At 45.0% G+C, this 19,997-nt stretch overlaps 1 long non-coding RNA gene across 1 annotated transcript; it reads right to left on the minus strand.

Annotated features, from left to right (window-relative positions):
- Positions 1-453: 453 nt before the first annotated feature.
- LOC130125953 (uncharacterized) lies at positions 454-5,858 on the minus strand. Its single transcript, XR_008811703.1, has 4 exons — positions 5,716-5,858; positions 1,157-1,221; positions 678-780; positions 454-570 (listed from the first exon to the last, which is right to left on the minus strand). It is a non-coding gene; the product is annotated as an uncharacterized LOC130125953 (long non-coding RNA).
- Between the last annotated feature and the right edge of the window lie 14,139 nt (positions 5,859-19,997).

Below are 19,997 nucleotides of genomic sequence, written 5' to 3' on the forward strand. Positions count from 1 at the left end.
ATTTCTATTTTGTGTCTGTTATAGGAGCCCTTCACATCATGTGTAAATAAAAGAATGTAAATAGGAAAATATTTATTTTGGCAGTGTGATGGTTGAGGTGATAGGCAGCTGTTTTAAGGAAACAGGTTAAAGGAAGTAGTATTGTAAATGCTCATAGGTATCAGGAAAACCCAGTTCTTACCATAAAGAAGACAATTTAATATTGGAACAAAGACAAAAGTCATTTGAAATATTTTGGATCACCTTGCCTTCACCAATTTACCACATCAGCACAATAAATATTGTCAATAATCATCACACTGTGATGAATGGGACACAAACCCAAAGAGAACATCTCAGTTGGGCATTGTTATTGGATACGTGAAGAGAACAGTACTACCCCTCCAATGCAGGAGAGGAACAAGAACTTTGGTTTTCACTGATGGTCACTATAGATGTGACCTTAGACCTCACCTCTGTTCAGTAGAGGGGTGTCCATCTCTGAATGTATAAGGTAGATCCATAGACCAGTCACTCTTCATGGACACACAGCTGGGTACAGGGGAGTCTGGTCTCTCCTGATGGACTGGACTTCAACACAACACAAACAGACCTTTGACTGATGATGTCATGATGACATCACTGCTGAGCTCTGAGATGGAGACCAGTCATAGACCAGTTAGAGATCCTCATCTTACCTCTTAGCTTTGGTCTGGCTGTCATGTTCCCCAGACAGAGTGGTTTTAGAGGTAGAACCTCCCTCCTCTCTCTCCTCAGACACATTCATAGCAGAGTGTAGACCTTCACACAAACACACACACAACATGCTGTGTTAGCTGGACACATTATTTCCATAAGCTTTTCATCAGAGGATCAGTTATTTGTAGGCTTGTCATCATTAGTAACATGTCACATACACACATTGTATAAAATACTAGAACCCCCTGCTGTCTGCATCTAACAGACTGACCAGAAACATCCAGAAAGAAGGATTTGAAGCCTTGTGGTCCATCGAGACCTGGACTGTTTAACAGGTGGTTGTGTTAAAGGGGGTGGATCTCAGTGTTGGAAGGCGGTAGTGTTTTCTACACTCAGTAGATGAACAGTAGATAAAATGTACTTCAGTCAAACTTATCTGGGCTGTCAGAGCAGTTGTGAGACTTCCTGCTTAACTCACCAGCAGAACGAGGAGAGACAACACACTATAACCTGTTGGCTGCTGTTGGTTCTGTCTGGATACCACTGAAGGGAAAACACAAAACATTCTCATGAAATGTTCATCTCAACACCAAAGTCAGACAGAAATGCTGGAAATCCTCATACAATGAATTCCAATGAATATTCACATCTGAAAGCAACACATAATGTTGGGTATTGGACCCCTGAAACTGGCTGGTTGGATGATTGACCACTAGAGGGCTCAGGTCAGAGAGCACAGAATCATCAGTTTGAGTTAAGTCCTTTACTTGCAGAGTGGTAATAGTTCCAGCAGTACAAACGGTACAGCATAACGGAGCATATCTCTATAGTTTCTGAAATAAACACAAAGAACACAAACGCATGACTGTCTGTGAGTTGTTACTGGTAGCCAGCATAACAAAGCATTTAAGCATCGCACAATGAAATCTGCATCCTCTCAGGAATCAGGAACAATTTATCGTCATTTCTTACATCTACTTGCATACACAAAGAAATGACAATTAATTTTCTCCCAGCCCACAGAAGTGCAACACAAGAAACACACATCCAGAATTTCCCAAAAACAACACCACCAAAAACACACAAAACAGAGAACAAAGCAAAAAAACAACAAACAGTTAACAACACAGTCCACTCAGTGCAACGCAGTCCACAAGATTCCTCTGTCCACAGAACGAATTGCAGCCAGGATTACTGTGGTATGCACGTGTAGCGCCTCTCTAGCGGGTTTGGCTATAGTGAGAGGTGGCTATCCTGTGTTCTTTAAAACCTCTAATCAAATAAGTGGGGTGTCACTAATAAAAATATCAGTGTTTAACTTGTGTGTGTGTGTAATCACTACTTAGTAGGCTATATGCAATACTCTTTTTCTTAATTACCTTAAAATATCAAAAGTAATCATTCAACACCACTGTGTTATAAGAAGTTTAAAATATTTACTTAGAAAATATTGTTCAATATGTAAATGCTTCGTTTTCAAATATCTTTTGAAATCTCCCAGTCAAATGCATACACATACACATTGAAACATAAGTTCCCAAGAAAAAGAAAATAGCTGGCAATAACCTAGCCTACTTTCAAATACCCAGTTCAAATGATGCAGGCCTGAGTGTAGCTTGTGAACGTTGTAGCCTTAAACCAAATGGCTGCTTCCCCACGCAGGCAAAAACAAAATGGCTGCTTCACCACGCAGGCAAAAACAAAATGGCTGCTTCCCCACGCAGGCAAAAACAAAAGAACGGTACCTTTCCTCAATGGAATGTAGCCTCCAATACACAAGGTCCAAGGCGGCGGCAGCAGGAGCAGATATGACAAGAAGATTCACGATGGTGACGATCTCGGCAAAGTCCACCACTCGGCAACGCTATCCGGCTCCGTCGGGGTCTTTGTTCGTCGTCCGCGTCGCAGTTCCACACAGGCTTTGCTAGTCGAGGTCGCTGGTCGCTAGCTTGTTAGCAAAGTCCATGCAAAAGCACTAGCCACTAAGTCAGCGGCTAACTTAACTTCTTTCGGTCTTCTTGTGCTGAGTAGTTCACTCAAAACGGACAGAAGTATCACCATTAAAGTTTAGTATAAGAGTCCTGGTTGAACACTTTCACTAAAAATGGTGCACACCTTAACATAACATTTCGTGTTTTTCTTTTCAGCAGACAACACGCTACTTCCCTCGTACTCCTTCGTCGCTCACTCTCAACCCACTCCCTCGCCCTTTGACCTCCAATGTGATTGGCTCATTCACCAGAGTTTGAAAAAAAAAACTAACTTCACAAAACATTTGTGTACCTCTTTCTTCCTATTCTTACGGGCATTTTTAAAGCATTTTCACATATATTATTACACAACAAATATTTAACATTTTTAGATGCTGTATTCAGTAAAACATGAACATTACCCAACATGCATTTCTCTGTGAGCAAAATCATACCTTCCTTGTTGGTCAATGAATCTTAACAATTTAACCGTAAATTCTATTTATTAAACTATGAAATTATTTATTCAAAATGATATCTTATAATAATGAATACATTTCAACAGGGTTACACATGGGCTAGCAGTTAGCTTAGCATGCCCCGCTTCCGCGTCCTGTCCGACCGCTCTCGGTGTTTCCTCCCCGGGCGCAGCTCCAGGCAGGGGCCGTGGTCCCTGGATCCATCGTACGAAGCAGACCAGGCTCCCTCAGCCGATCCAAAGCTAGCTCTCCCAGGCAGACACCTGCGACACACCTGGTGAACTCAGGTCCTGTCACAGCCTCTCGCCCTTGACATCAAAGCGATCGCCCCTGACACCTACTACACCAGCTGACACCTGCTGACCCCTCCTTCACCCCGGCACGCCAGCTGGCCATCAAGCAATAGCCCTCACCCTTAAAAGGCCTCCACTGTGGACCAGTCTGCGCTGGAACGTCGCCTTTCATGGACTTCTGCCTGCTTGTCTACCTGCCACTGAGCCAACTCCTGCTCTACCCCTGAGATCGGTCACTTCAATAAAGACTTGATTCTTCCCTTACCTGGTTGTCCCGTCTGCTTTTGGGTTCTTTCCTGATACGTGACAGGTCCACATCAAGTCAAACAGACCTTCTTGTTGTGGTTTCACCGCCCCGAGCTGCCTCCCCGGCACGTTCCCGCCACTCCTCCAGCTCGGACGCGCCGGGAACATCCGGGCGCTCGGTTCGCGCTCTGAGGGGACGAGCACTGCGCTGCACCAGGTGTTGGCCACCATCCATCAGGCGCACCTGCGGCAGTCAGGCAGCCTCTACCAGAAGCCTCCCGGACCGCCTCTCTGGACTTGGACGTCCTGAGCCCTGCGGTGAAGCTCTGACAAGCCTGTTCCAGTGGCTCCTGGGCACCCTCTTCTGTGTCTGTTCCCACGCTGCTGTTTTGTTTCTCAGTGTTTAACTCCCGTGTTCCGGTTTTTCCTCTCGCTGTTTTTGTTTCCCTCCGCAACTTCCACGCTCCCCGCGTCTCCCTCGCTCATCGTCCCCAGCAACCATCACGTCTCCCCGGACCCCCTCCAGCGATCTCCCTCCGCGTCTCTCCCCCTGGACTCCTCTCTCCGCGTCTCTCTCTCTGGACCCCTAACTCCGCGTCTCTCTCGATGGACCCCTCCCTCCGCGTCTCTCCCCCTGGACCCCTCCCTCCACATCTCTCTCTCTGGACCCCTAACTCCGCGTCTCTCTCCCTGGACCCCTCCCTCCGCGTCTCTCTTCCTGGACCCCTGCCTTCGGATTTGACTTCCTGGATCACGGACTCGGACTTCCTCGGACAACCCCTCGCTCAACGGATTTGGGCTTTGGTAGCCAGGCGCGCGCACATCGTCTCAACACCCCGCCAAACATCTCTCCATTATTACACGTAGGACAGATGTTGCAAGTTAGACACCAGCTTTCATTACACACACGTAGTATAGCACACATCTCACAAACAGACCCGCTATCCGCACCATGCAGCCCCCCACCTCAGATCCACTCCCCTGTTATTATTTTGGGCAGTTTGTTTGTTTTATCCTGCATTAAAATCGCCTTCGGGTTTCTCAGGACTCTGTGTCCGTCTGCCTTTGGGTTTCGCTGCGCTGGCCTCTGGTCTCCATTTGAGATCCATAAGACTTCTATTTTCATCCGTAGAGGAAACACAGAGAGAAGATGCTTCTTGTTCTCTTTGGTCGGTCCTGGATGTCTGTGGACATTTGACCACATCTTCCTAACTTCAGTATCAACGTCTAGAAACGTCAGAATGACATCAGACCAGTCCAACCAGTCTAACCAGTGGTCGGGTCTCGTCTGTGCCAGACAAACCACATATCAGGTAGTTTAGTTTATCTGCGGCCACTAGACAGAAGATAAGGATCGCATCTTGGGCAGTGGACTGAAGAAAAGCCTCAAAACTCAGAAATGACACTGAGGTGGAGAAACTTTTATCAATTCAAAACTCAGCAGCTGAGGTAGAAAGTCAATGTTGTGAAAATCTGTCTGACATGACACAAAATCACAGCTCCAGAACATCATAAATAATAAAATATTACTGAGGGGAAACCAGAGAAATGGTAAACGCTCATGTTTCTGTATTGACACATCCGGTTTGGTAAATGGTTTCCTGTGGTTTCATCAATTATTACATGTGTTTGGAGTCAGTGGCGTGCTCAGTCCTCTCTGTAGTTAAGTAATATATTTTTGTTGGGTGCTCTTTGGTCCAAGGTTAGCAGTTTCAGATGACAAAAAGAGAACAAATCTCTGACCAAGGCACTCCGTGTAATTAAAATGTATGGAGCCTCAGAAACGTTCAAAGTGCTGCTTCCTGGTTTAGAGGTCTAGAGTGTTCTTCACCAACAGGCCTCGTCTCTGGTCCGTCTTTTCTTGATGACAAATGTCTTGAACGGGTTTCAGTCAAATCCCCCATTAAACAAGCGGCTTAGTCGTCTTTAACGTGGTCCCAGACACGGCTGTGTTAACAGTTGTTCACTCTGACAATGTGTTGAACAGAAACATCAGATATTAAGAGTCGAGTCAAACAGCAGAGTGTGGAAAAGTCCAGTCACACTTACATTATTCTTATTGTCCCCTACATGAAGCAGGAAGGCGTCGCCAGCAGCAACAGGGACCCACTGAAACCACGTCACGCAAGAATGTTCCACTATGACGCTGTTGTGTTGCTGTGAAATACATCCACTTTTACTGCTCCTGCTGCTAAATCACTTCTACCGCAAGACCTGAAAGCGAAAGTAAATCTCACAAAGACAGAAAGAGAGAGAGAGAAAGAGGAGGGGACAGAGAGTGAGAGAGCGAGGAAGAGGAGGGGACAGAGAGAGTTGAGAGAGAGAGAGAGAGAGAGAGAGAGAGAGAGAGAGAGAGAGAGAGAGAGAGAGAGAGAGAGAGAGAGAGAGAGGAGGGGACAGAGAGAGAGGAGAGAGAGGGGAAAGAGAGAGAGAGAGAGAGAGAGAGAGAGACAGGGGAGAGAGAGAGAGAGAGAAAGAGGAGGGGACAGAGAGAGGGGAGAGGGAGAGGGAGAGAGAGAGAGAGAGAGAGAGAGAGAGAGAGAGAGAGAGAGAGAGAGAGAGCGAGAGAAAGGGGGGAGAGAGAGAGAGACAGGGGAGATAGAGACAGGGGAGAGAGAGGGGGGGAGAGAGAGAAGAGACAGGGGAGAGAGAGAGGGGGGGGAGAGAGAGAGAAGAGACAGGGGAGAGAGAGAGGGGGGGGAGAGAGAGAGAAGAGACAGGGGAGAGAGAGGGGGGGGGGAGAGAGAGAGAAGAGACAGGGGAGAGAGAGGGGGGGGGGGGAGAGAGAGAGAGATGTTTTATTTTAAAAAGGAACATTTATACAGAACACATTACAGTCAAACACAATCATCTCTTTATAATCCAGCTCATACAACAAAAACAGTTTCAGGAAAAGAGAAAAGACCATCGAGTAGTCTATAAACAATCTAAACAAGTAATTTTAAAAACAGACCTTCAAAATAAAACAGCCCAACATAACAAACACACATTCTGCTCAGGGGTTCGCAGCAACACAACATCTAGTTGCGGCTCTTTTAAATCCTACTTTAAAAAATAAAACTTTAAAAAAAAAAGCGGTCAGCAGAATTCATCAACGTTTTATTCTCTTTCATTCGCAAGTCACATCAATCTATTACGCTCCGCCCCCAACCGCCCGAACAACCAATCACAATGTAGCCCGTGGAATTAGATACCACGCAGGACACAGTTACTTCCGGGGTTCTTGTAGCTTTAATTTTATTGTTTGAACCTTCGAATGCAGATCGTTTTACTGAGTGCATAAATTCCCGTGTCTTTCGAGCAAACAGCTCATAAATGTTCACAGATGTGGCAAGTTTAACAGAAAAGATTTTAAAAGGAAAATAATAAATACAAAATACAACATACGGTGCAAAATACGGCAGTGGACTATGTATGTTAAACAGGGTTTAACAAAGACACGTGGAACTTCCTGAAGATCGCGCAACTTCTCACTCTGTCAGTTACCTTTAAACAGAATTAAAATGCATATAAAACCTTTACATTTCCCTTACTGCCCAAATACAATGGCATGGTGTGGCTTTATGCACGCCAACATTACCTTGTCATGCCTGCAAGGGCGAACAGTGGTCGACGGCTCGCGCCCAAAATCACCGAACATCCACTCCAGTAGCGTCTAAATCAAACCATCGTGTCAAATTACCGACATACAATATTGTTTGGAATAATGTTACAGGTATATTTCACAAGATATTTACCCCTACTACTTACTACGGAGTCAGAGCACTGTCACACCGCAATCTCCAGGCGCTTCACACAAGAAAAAAAAGAAAGAATACCCAAGATGCACTTGGATAACTTGCAGAAAGAGTACCCAAGATGCACTTGGATAACTTGCAGAAAGAGTACCCAAGATGCACTTGGATAACTTGCAGAAAGAGTACCCAAGATGCACTTGGATAACTTGCAGAAAGAGTACCCAAGATGCACTTGGATAACTTGCAGAAAGAGTACCCAAGATGCACTTGGATAACTTGCACGGAGTTACAATAAAAGTCCGCAACACTGCCACTTACTGGTCAAAACATGCAATGACAACCAAAACTATAAAAATACACTCACAACCTGCTTCACAATTTAAATACATCAAATGACATTTTACATGGCTTGACAGTGTAAAGATTACATATATTAACAGTTAAACTATACTAAATTTAAGTGGAAACTCATTTAACATATTTAACAGATTTACCACCCCGGCTACAACAATTTCTCTCGGGTCTCGCACTCCGCAGGCGCGCGAGACAAGCGCAAACGCAGTCCCGGCGGGAAACCCGGCGCAGCAGGAAGTACAAAACAAACCAAACAGAAGGACAGACAGCACTGGCATAGCGCACTGAGTGATCGTATAGTTTTAACATAGAAATCCTTGACTCTTGCAATATTCATAACCAAGTTCTTGCACATTTACATTATACATAAACCACGTACCTGCATTCACAAATAAAACAACAATCCATGAGGTTTCTGCTGCAACGCGACTGCATACAAGTCTAAAATAGCATAAAACCACAATAAGAACAATGCTCTCCATAACGCACAGCGCAGCGGGGTTGCCGCCAAAATTATACTTTAACTCGGTTAAAACACTTACAAATCCCTTTCTATCGTTACTTTTCGAGAGCATCAGTTAGTACAACTTATATACATTTATATCCAACCCATAGTTTGGAAAGAAAAACATGTTCATTTATTAAAATATCAAATTATTCACGGAGCGCTCCCAAAGCCTGCTTACCTCCAGCGGAGATGGTCTATAGCTCTCAGGTACGGGTCGCGCAAAGGCCCAAAATGTGTCAAAGCGAAAGTACATAGACAAACAGTCGCGCAGCCTCATATTTAACCTTAGTGAATGCGGTACAACATCTGGGGTTCACACAAACCATCAAAAAGCATTGGATTACAATAACATGTTAAAATATAAATGTTGGGAGAATTCACTTTATCTGAGTGAGGTCATTTTCAACCCTGTTACACCGGTCTAGTCAGAAAGGCACGAACTGAGGAAGCCTCTTGGATGAGAGGCGAAACGTCTTCACGGATACATACCAAGCCCAGCTGCACCTGATTCAACCCCTTTGGATAACCACGACCTGGATGAACGAGAACGTTCACAGACAGCTGGTGAACGCATGCGGTACGGGTGTAACTGCCCCTGGTTCTCGAAAGCAGACGCGGAGAGTCTCGACTGGTGCTCGATAGGGTGTTTATTTTTACACAAAATGGCATCAATATACCGTCCTATCTAGCGTCACATCACAAGAAACATAGAGGGAACATAAATTTCACTGTACAAAACAGTTACACTGAAATAAATTGTACCTGAACACGTTTCCATATTACAGCAGCAGACAAGGTGAAGTAGCTAGCTAGCATTGCTAGACAGATCCTGAATATGAAACCAGGCCAAATAGCCATTTACCTTATCCCGCAGACCAAGGGTGTTAAAAGAAAAGGAAATCCGCTGCTTTCTTCGTGAAAGAAGTCAAGTAAAAACATTTACGCTTGCAACAAACTTAGGTAAGTCTCTTTTTTTAAAAACATAAAGGAAAAGTTTGTCTTTTCTTTTTAGGTTCGTTACTTGTATATGTAAGGTAGTAATGTAAATCCGCCACAGGGTGGCACTGTTACGCTGTATGTTCCCCTGGGAATGCCGCAAATGGCGATGTTTGTCCCTCTTGCAGCACCGTACCCCTAGTTCTTGTCCCGGGCAAAAGGCTACGTTGATCACATGTTTTTTGTTTCTTCTGCCGGAAGCTGTGAGTATGAGGAGGCCAGCGGCCAGCTGATAGATGAGAGGTGAAGTGCAAGCGAGTGCCAATAAAGTGTCCAGGTCTCAGCCACGATCCCAAGCCTCCGCCTCCTTCCTTTTCCACGCAAACATCATACCACAACAAACACAACGCAGAGTCCCAGGGCGTGTAGGGAGACGACGGCCCAACGCAAAGTGCGGGTTACATATATATTGTGCCAACAGCTTGCGAACAGGTAAATCAATAACAGGTAAGTGAAAATGTCAAACCACCGTAAATGCAAATCTGTATATTAAACATAAATATGGCACCAAAAAATGGCAGATCAATAGTTGCCATTTACAACGGGGGTGGGTGTTTGAACTAAATTAGGGATTGATTGGCCACTAATTTGGGAAAAATCAGAAATACATTTAAGAAAGAACTGATTGGCGGTCCGACCTCAACTCAGACACATTCTCGGATCGACTCATGGTGCAGCTGTCATCTCGCGAGATCAGGGAATATGTCCCAACCAGTGCTGTTGATCTGTGGCACCAAGACTCTGTCAGCAGCAGGAGGCCAGACTTCATGGGCGGTGCAAAGAGAGTGGCTGCAGTAGAGTGAGAAGTAGTCTGGGACTAGGGATGGGCATGTGGAGCAATCGAATAGTTATAATAACACTGCAAATAAAACATGAAATCATACTTATAACATTTTATCTTTTAACCATTGACCAATATTACATAAAAATATTTTTGCTTCAGATCTGCTCTTGTCACATTTTTAAAAACGTTTCTTCAACACAATACCTTATTCTCTCATTGATATGTACTGAAAACGTATGTATGGCACAAAAAGGGCTACTAATTATTTTGGCTGGTAAAAAATATGCTTGGCCGGTAGATTTTTCCATCTACCACTCCCCTTGGCCGGTAAGACAAAAAGTTCATTTCGGACCCTGGGTCGGACCCTTTAGTCGACTGGTTAACGTTGTCACCCGCGGTGCAGGAGATACGGGTTCGCGTTCGCGCCCCGGCTGTGACGGTCCGGCCGGGGACGCCCTTCCCGAAGGAAGAGGGCAATGTAACGATCACGGATGAATAGGCTCGGTAGCCGTTGGCTAACGGGTCGGACCCTTTAGTCGACTGGTTAACGATGTCGCTTGCGGTGCAGGAGCCCCAGGTTCGCGTCCCGGCTGTGGCGGTTCCCGGGCTGTCCCCCCTCTGATTTCGCTGCATTTGGTATTAGAAGGGGGATGCAAGTTCGCGCCCCGGCTGTGACGGTCCGGCCGGGGCGCCCTTCCAGAAGGAAGGGGGCAATGTAACGATCACGGACGAATAGGCTCGGTAGCCCTTGGCTAACGAGTCAGACCCTTTAGTCGACTGGTTAACGTTGTCGCCCGTGGTGCAGGAGATATGGGTTCGCGTCCCGGCTGAGGCGGTACCCAGACTGCCCCCCTGAATTCGCTACATTGGTGTCAGAAGTGGGATACGCGCGGACGCGCTTTCCCGAAGGAGGGGGGTAGTGTAACGTGCATGGATAAGTATGTTGGCCCTTGGCTTAAAGGGTCGTACCCGTTAGTCGAGCGGTTAGCGATGTCTCCCGCGGTGTGGGCGATACGGGTTCGCGTCCCGGCTGCGGCAGTTCCTGTGGTTGCTCCCTGAATTCGCTACAATACCAAGATGGTGTCCGCCGCTTACTGGGAGCTGAGACCCACGCGGCGGACGCCTTGTCGGAGGAACCTGCTAACTGCTAGCCTGCTACCTCGGTAAGCTAGCCCACCTCCGCTATTTCTCTCGTCTTGGAAATCAGTCCTTCTTCTTGTTTCTTCCCTCGTTTCCATCTTTTCTACACACTCCAGGTTAGGACTAGTATTGCGTGTTTAACCCCTAGACCCGACTAGTCCGTAACATAATTTGGGGCGCTCGTCCGCGATTTATTTGAAGATTAACTGCATATTAATGTTTGATAAAACCGGTTAGCAATTAGACGTCAGTAACGAGTTACGTCCAAGTGGTGTGTTTGTGGGAAGAGACACAACTGGGTTGGATTCAGCTCGGTAAAAGCCGCATGTTGCTAGCTGTAGAAGTAGGCCACGGACATACAGCTACGTGCAGAATAGTTGCACGGTGCTAACTTCTTACTAAAACAGATGGTTACGTATGTATGTAAAACCAAGCTAGTTAGAAGGGAAGTTAGTGAATGCGTTTATCGTGTGTGTTGAGGTTAAAAACGGGGATATAGGTCTACAGGTTGGTAACAGGTAGGTTTGGCTTGTTAGCTGATAGCTACTTGGCTAATAGTGGCAGGGGTTTTGCCGGTGTGTAACTGCAGCAGTGTAACGGTTTTCGGTCTTCGAGTAACGTCGTGAGCGCTCTGTGTGCGGTCTGTTCCTATCAGTTTCTGGAATATATCGACATATGAGCGACCTCATGTTGCAGGTTATATGTTTTGTCAGCAATGCTGTTTGGTAATAGTTACATTTAGAGGTAATTTTGTGAGAGTCTTGTCTCTTTAGGGTAGCCTAGAATTTGATAACAACCATGGCAACGTTCAGTGTAGAGGAGTTTTGTGGGAGTGATTTTGGGCTCAAGGAGTTGCGTAGGCTTAAAAAGGAAGATTTGCTTGCAGTAGATCAATATTGTGAGGTAGACGTCACTCCAGAGACTAAAAAGCCAGAGACTGTGGAGACCCTGATTTCAGTGTTACACCTAAAAGACCACGTGCATGAAAGAGCAGAGCGGGAGAGACAGGGGGAGTGTCTGTTTCAGCTTGAGTTAGCAAAGCTGACATTAGAGCAAGAGAAGCTTAAAGGGAACAACATTGACTTACAACTAAGCACGAAGCTTGTTTTGATGTCTCTGGCTGTTTGAGACTCATGCCAAAATTTAATTGAGATGATGTGAACTCTTTCATTGATGCTTTTGAGAAAATTGCCAAAAAGCTAGAATGGCCTAGGAATAGGTGGATGTTGCTTATCCTGAGTGTGCTTGAGGGTAGAGCCCAGGAAGCTTATGCTGTGTTAGATGCTTCTGACAGCCGAGACTGATACTGTGAGGAAGGTGGTTCTGGCAGCCTCTAAGGTGGTGCCAGAAGCCTACCAACAGAAGTTATGTCTCTGCAGCAAAAATCAAGTGAAACTTTCCTCGATTTGGCTAGGCAACAGGAGGTTGTGTTTGACAGGTTGTTAGCAAGCACTAACACACACCTTTCAAGAGTTGCGGTAACTTATGCTGGTGGAGCAGTTCAAAACCAGTTTACCCCGGCATATGGACATACATCTAAATGAGATGGGCATTACTGAGTTAAGAAAAGCTGCTGTGGCAGCAGATTCTTAGGAGTTAACTCACAGAGAAATGCCATGGAAAGGAAAGTTTGGCAGACAGGATAGGAGGCAGGCTGCAACTGACAAGCCTGGTGAAGCTGTCATGACAGAATGTACTCCTACCTCTGTTCAGTCTCCAGGGCCAGGGAAAAGATGAGACGCCTTATTTTTTCCACAAAGATGTCATCTGTCATTATTGCAGAAAACCTGGCCTTATAACGTCCAGTTGTCCCAGTCTCAAGAGGAAAAATGGAGATGGGAAAATTGTGGGATTGATTAGAGCCCAGACTCAGATCGGTTCCTGTGAAGTGGACAGGTTGAACCTGCCTTCCTGCCCAATAGTGAAGGGGTTTGAAGGTTTTGTGTCAAAAGGAGCAATTTCTGGTGCAACTGATGGCGAAATGGTCCCTATATCAATTTTGAGGGCCACAGGTGCCACCCAGTCCTTAATGGTTCAGGGTGTCATAGACCTACCACCTGCCACCTATTTAAAAGGTTCTACCCCAGTGAAGGGGGTAGGAGATGGTTTTGTTAGTGCCCCTCTGTACAAAGTGTTTCTGGCATCAAACATTGTAAATGGACTGGTAGTGGTGGGTATTGTTCCTTCCTTGCCGAATGAAGGAGTTGCCTTTGTGTTGGGCAATGATTTGGCTGGTACTCAGGTTTGTGTGACACCTGTTGTGAGTGACACACCTTGTGAGGTCCCTGAGACCATGGCTTTAGAGAGAGAACATCCGGAGGTGTTTACAGCATGTGTGGTGACACGTGCTCAGGCTCTGGCTGCTGAAAAGGGAAATTTCAGTGAGCAGGATGAACTATCTGGTGGTTTGGCTGATGCCTTTTTTGCTAGACTAGCTGAGGTGCCCCCGTGCTCCCAGTTTTCTCGGGCAGCCCTTATATCAGAGCAAGGAAAAGATCCTCTGTAGCTCCATTAAGACAGATGGCTGATAATGCTGAGGACATGAAGGCTGTGGCTGAAGGTATCTTTCTCCAAGATGGGGTTTTGTTGAGGAAAGGCAGCCTCGTGATCGTCCTGCAGATGAACCAGAATACAGAATACAGAATACACTTTATTTGTCATTTGGACTGGTATGACTCAAATTGTGTTGCCTGAGAGGTTCAGGAAGGAAGTCCTGCATTTAGCCCATGAAGTATCCTTAGCAGGTCATTTAGGCTTCTGTAAAACGCAAGAGAAAAACAGTAGACATTTCTACTGGTCCAAAATGCATAAAGACATGGTTTCGTACTGTTGTAGCTGTCATGCTTGTCAGGTTGTGGGCAAGCCCAACCAAACAATTCCAGTTGCTCCTCTCTGCTCTCTACCTGTTATGGAGGAATCTTTCTCAAGAGTACTTATTGATTGTGTTGGCCCTTTGCCAAAAACTGAGAAAGGGAATGAGTATCTCCTGACTATTATCGATGTGGCCACCAGATTTCCAGAGGCGGTGCCATTGAAATCAATTACGACCAAGGTCATAGTGGAGGCTCTGCTCCATTTCTTTTCTCAGGTAGGTTTACCGCTAGAAGTCCAACTTGATCGTGGGTCCAACTTCACTCCTGGTGTATTCCAGGAAGGGATGCATGAGCTGGGAGTTAAACAGATTATGTCATCTGCCTATCATCCTCAGTCCCAAGGTGCAATCAAGAGGTACCAGCAGACTTTAAAGTCTATGATTAAGACATATTGTGTTGGTTGCTCAAAGGACTGGGATGTAGCCATGCCATTTTTATTGTTTGCTGTCAGAGACTCGGTAAATGGGGCTACAGGTTTAAGCCCTTTTGAGCTGGTTTATGGACATCAAGTGAGAGGGCCACTGAAGATGGTGAAAGAACAGCTGTTGCAGTCAGCTTTGCACAAAGGTGTAACCCCGGTGTAAATACACCAGAGTTAAGTTTCAGTTAATATGTACATAGCAGCAGACATCCCATAATTTCTACACCAAAAGTCTCTGTCACTTTAAGTATGTTGCCTCACAACAGTTAGGGGGTGGGGCTAACGGGCCGTGTGGAGAGAGCGGAGCGGGAGATGAGAGCCTGCTGGCACTCGGCCATGAGGGTTTGAGTGTATTATGCCCTAAAGTTGTTTTTTGCCTACAGTTTTGCCTGCTGATATCATGTTTAGCTGCCAGCTAACATGTCACTGAAGTTTTGTTAACCTGTAGCATTTGTTTTTGGAGCTAGTCTCGTCAAGTGTATACTGCCACATGCTACTTAGCAGCTAGTTAGCGCCCCTGCTAATGTACGCTAACCCTGCATGCGCGGACATTGAGGCTGCACACAGTGTCACCAGACAGCGCCCCGTGTGGCCGGGAAAGCACGGCTGCACCTCTGGCAAGGAGGGAGCTCCACTGTTTCCCCTCTTCATCGCCTCTAGGACCGAGGTGGATTTTCCTTCACCATAGTCATCACTGGAGCAGATGACCTGAGGAGGCCGTCACCAGACATTAAAGGGCAGAGACCTTTGACTTTTCATCAGGGGTGAGTCACCCACGGTTACCGTGCTCAAACCCAGCTCCCATCAGGCCTGCAACGGGGTTGCTTATTTGCTTATTGCCGGCTTTTGTTTTTATTTTTATTACGTGGGCCCACACCAGTGAATACTTATTAGTTTCTGTCAAGTATTCATTGTGAATTTAAATTCATGCAAATTGATTATTAATGTTTCCTAATTGTGAATACAGGTTTAAAGGGTTAGTGCCTATATTTTTGCTGTTGAGTGAAACTCCTTAGTGCCTTAAAAGAACACTAAAAAGGGGTCTATTTTCATTTCATTTATTATTTTCTATTGTGAATAAATAATACATCTTCATGAAAGGTCATTTCACTTTTCTCATTGTATGTAATAACTAGAGGGGGTAAAAAGAGTTAAAAGCATAGGATTTTATAGGGATAAGGTTAAAGTTTAAAATACATTTGCATCATAATATCTGAAGTTGGCAGACAATTAATACTTTACTTACCTTTAACGGGTAACCTACATAAAACAAAACAAGGTTTATGTTAAAGGACCCAGGGCGCTGTATCTCAGGTAAGGTGATACCAAGAAAGTGCTACAAAGGTGCTCCTGGTGGGGTTTTGCAGTATGTGTCGTCCTTCAAGGACCGGCTGCATGCAGCTTGTGACTTGGCCAGGAGTAACTTGGAAGCAGCTAAGGGAAAGATGAAGGCTCACTCTGACAAAAAGGCAGTGAAGCATACCTTCAAAGCAGGAGACCAGGTTCTAGTTTTGTTGCCCATGGGTGGAGGTAAGCTGGGGGTGAAATTCTGTGGTCCATATAAGGTTATCAAGAAGGTGGGTGATTGCAATTATGTTGTTGAGACACCCGACCGGAGACAGAAATCTTGACTATGCCACATCAATCTCCTGAAACCTTATTATATTGGTGACACTCCATCCGCTGTGTGTATCACATCTCAGGTTACTGTGGAAGAGGAGGAGAGTGAGGATGATGGGGTTGGGTCAGTTGAACCAGTTACAGCTAAGCTTAAGAATTCCAATGCCCTAGCCAATCTCTGTTTAGATACCCTTGGCTTAACAAATGCAATAGCTCATGATGTAGACATTGGTGATGCAACCCCCATTAAACAACATCCATACCGGATTAACCCACAAAAATGTGCTCAGGTGAAACCAGAGTTGCTTTACATGGAAGAAATTGGTGTGATCGAGCAAGGCTCAAGTGAATGGAGTTCTCCCTTAGTCCCTGTTCTCAAGCCCGATTTAACTGTGCATCCTTGTATTGATTACCGAAAGGTAAATAATGTAACTTAAACAGATGCATATCCTATACCCAGGCTGGAGGACTGTATTGATAAGTTTGTCAATGCACAGTATGTGTCGAAATTTGACTTGTTGAAGGGCTGCTGGCAAGTCCCGTTGACGGAAAGGACAAAAGATTTCGGTCACACTTTAGTATGGGGAACATATTCTAAGTAAAAAAACTTAATTACTAGTGAATTAGTAATGATCAAGATGTCACTTTAGTATGGGGAACATATTCTAAGTAACAAAAACTTAATTTAGAGTAATTTAACACTATGAACACTTGTAGTTTTGTGTGTTGTTATGTAAGAACAGAGCATATTCATTAAGTGTTAGTAAGGGAGAATAAGTCTTCTTGTGGTACTACCACCTTATAAAGGCCATACTAAGCAAAGCATATTGAGATGCTACTACTAATAAGCAATAATTCTGAGGTTATAGAGGGAAAACTCATAGTTAATGGCTTACTGGTTTTATAATAAGGCCATGCAGAATAAGGCATTAATGAGTACGTAATAATGACCAATTAAGGGCCAATATGTTGCTAATTTGCATGCTAATAAGCACCTAATTAATGGCGACTATGTTCCCCATACTGAAGTGTTACCAAGATTTCTGCATTTGTGATGCAGGGGAGTTTGCATCACTGTCAGGTTCTCCCATTTGACATTTGGCATAAATGCGCCAGCAACCTTTCAGAGATTAATGAATTTGGTAACCTCCAAACTACAGAACACTGTCACATATCTGGATGATGTCATCTGATCACATCGAACATATGAGACAGCTGTTTGAGCATCTTAAACACGAGGGGTTGGTGATCAACTTGCCCAAATGTGAGACTGGAAAGGGGCAGGTCACATGTTTGGGGCACCAGGTCGGTCAAGGTTCAGTGAGACCAAGGACTGCCAAGGTGCAAGCCATTTTAGACCTGCCTGTTCCAAAAACCAAATGCCAGCTAATGCGCGTTTTGGGCATGTGTGGTTTTTATAGGCGGTTTGTTCCCAACTTCGCAGCTGTGACAACACTACCCACAAACCTGTTGAAGAAGAGAGTTGAGTTTAGCTGCTCAGCGGCTTGTCAGACAGCCCTGGAAATGGTTAAAGCTATTCTAGCTAGTGAACCAGTGCTGGTTGCTCCAGACTTCTCTGTCCCATTCAAGCTTGCAGTGGATGCTTGTGATGTAGGGGTGGGGGCGGTGCTGCTACAGACTGATGGGTCAGGAATAGACAAGCCTGCTGCATATTTCTCTTAAGAAACTGAATCACCATCAGAGGCAGTATTCCACCATCGAGAAGGAGGCCCTGGCTCTTGTCCTAGGAGTCCAACACTTTGAGGTGTACGTCTCTAGTGCTGGAGTTGATCTGGTAGTCCTCACTAATCACAACCCACTTAGGTCAAAGTTCAAAACATCCAGTCAGAGAGTGTCCGTTGGAGTTTAATTTGACAACCATAATACCTGACGGTAGTGCATTTGCCAGGCAGAGAAAATGTTATTGCAGACCCCCTGTCAAGGGGATGAACATATGGTTTGGGTATTTTTGAAAAGTTTGGGCGTGCATTGTTGATAGTAATGCGCTTGAATCAGTGGCATTAAAAATAAAAAAAAACGGATTAGGTTATAATTGTACATAGTCTTGTTGTTGTTTTAAGAAACAAGAAAATAATCAATATACAAAGGATAAAACAAAAAGAAAAAAATAGATTGAAACCGGGTGTTTGTTTTTGTTTTTTTTGGGGTTTTTTGTAAGGGGGGAAGGAGTGTTAGAAGTGATAGGGGTTATAGCTGCCTTTCTCCCTCTTCTTTTTCATACTGGGACTGGTTTTCATGGAGAAATGGTTGGAGGCGTGGTTAAGCAGCGTTTATAAGATGACGTCACTGTGAGACGCCGGGGCATCCCCCTGGAGTTGGTTAATGGCGGGAGTTTGCATAAACGCCACAGGATGCGCCACTTTGAAAACGCTGCACAGGTTCACACCATTCCAGCTTTGAAAGACTTTGAAGAAAACCGACTTCCTTTTATTTTTGAGGATCCATCCACCATCAACGTAAACGGAACTAAAATACCAAGACGGTGTCCGCCACTTACGGGAGCCGAGACCCACGCAGCCGAGGCCTTGTCGGAGGGACCTGCTAACTGCCAGCCTGCTACCTCGGTAAGCTAGCCCACCTCCGCTATTTCTCTTGCCTTGGAAATCAGTCCTTCTTGTTTCTTCCCTCGTTTCCATCTTTTCTACACACTCCAGGTTAGGACTAGTATTACGTGTTTAACCCTTGACCCCTAGACCCGACTAGTCCGTAACACTCAGATTTATATTGCATATAGACTCAGCAGCAATGGGAGTAATGGTTGTGATTTGGCCCTTGAATTGTTGCTTTGTTGCTGGCCACTATTTCCTATGTGGTTTTGGATTGGTTACTTGGCCCCCTAGGGTTGCTGATGGCTACTGCATGCTCTGTCAATTAATAGCAGTAGCCTACTGTGTTTTTTTTGTATTTCTTCCAATTTTGTCTACACTGTCTGTTTCCCAGGTACCTAATCTTTATTCTGGGATTAATGATTGCTGAATTGGGTGTTGATCTTACCTCAGCAATGTGTTAGTATGAACTAAGTTTGAACTGTTTTACCTTTTTGTTGGTCTGTCTTGTGACCTTTGCTGATCTGTGTCATGTAACCTTTGCATGTGGCCTCACTGGCCTGTCATGTGACCATTTCATGTCCTGTATCATGTGACCACTATGAAGCCCTATATAGATCACATGCCATTAGTTACACTCATGCTCTGATGAAGGCCTGTAGCAGTAGGCCAAAACGTTAGCATGTTTTGCTGGCTAAAATATATTGGTGAAAATGAGGCACTGTCCCTGTCCTTTTTCAAATTGGCGAGTGCTACCCTACATCCTTGGATGTGGCTTTGAAACCCTGATAACTACCTCATTCCAAATAAAATAAAAGACGTTCACATAAAGGTATTACAAAGATACTACCCTTGCAATACATTTTTGCATGGATTTAAAGAAGATATTCAGTATGCTCTTTGTGCAAAACAGAAATTGAATCTATTTCTCACTTATTCTATGAATGTTCTTAGTCTCAAGAGTTCTGGGTTGAAGTTGTTCTGTTGATTTTTCTAAGTTTTAACAGCTTGACAGCATTTTTGAAGACATGGTCTTGTTTCTGAACTGCAATATCACCCTCTTTAGCTTAATCTTACTAAGAGAGCCATACCATTCATTCATCCATCCATCATCCAAACCACTTATCCTACTCTCAGGGTCGCGGGGATGCTGGAGCCTATCCCAGCAGTCATCGGGCGGCAGGCAGAGAGACACCCTGGACTGGCCGCCAGGCAATCACAGGAGAGAGCCAAACCAAGCTGTTAAAATGTAGGTCACTGCTGACTCAACAAAGCAGGTGTAAAATGTATTGAGGGTTGACTAACTGACATTAAGTCTTGTGGGCTTGTTA

The sequence above is a fragment of the Lampris incognitus genome, chromosome 16, assembly GCF_029633865.1.
Source record: "Lampris incognitus isolate fLamInc1 chromosome 16, fLamInc1.hap2, whole genome shotgun sequence".
NCBI classification, from domain to species: Eukaryota; Metazoa; Chordata; class Actinopteri; order Lampriformes; family Lampridae; genus Lampris; species Lampris incognitus.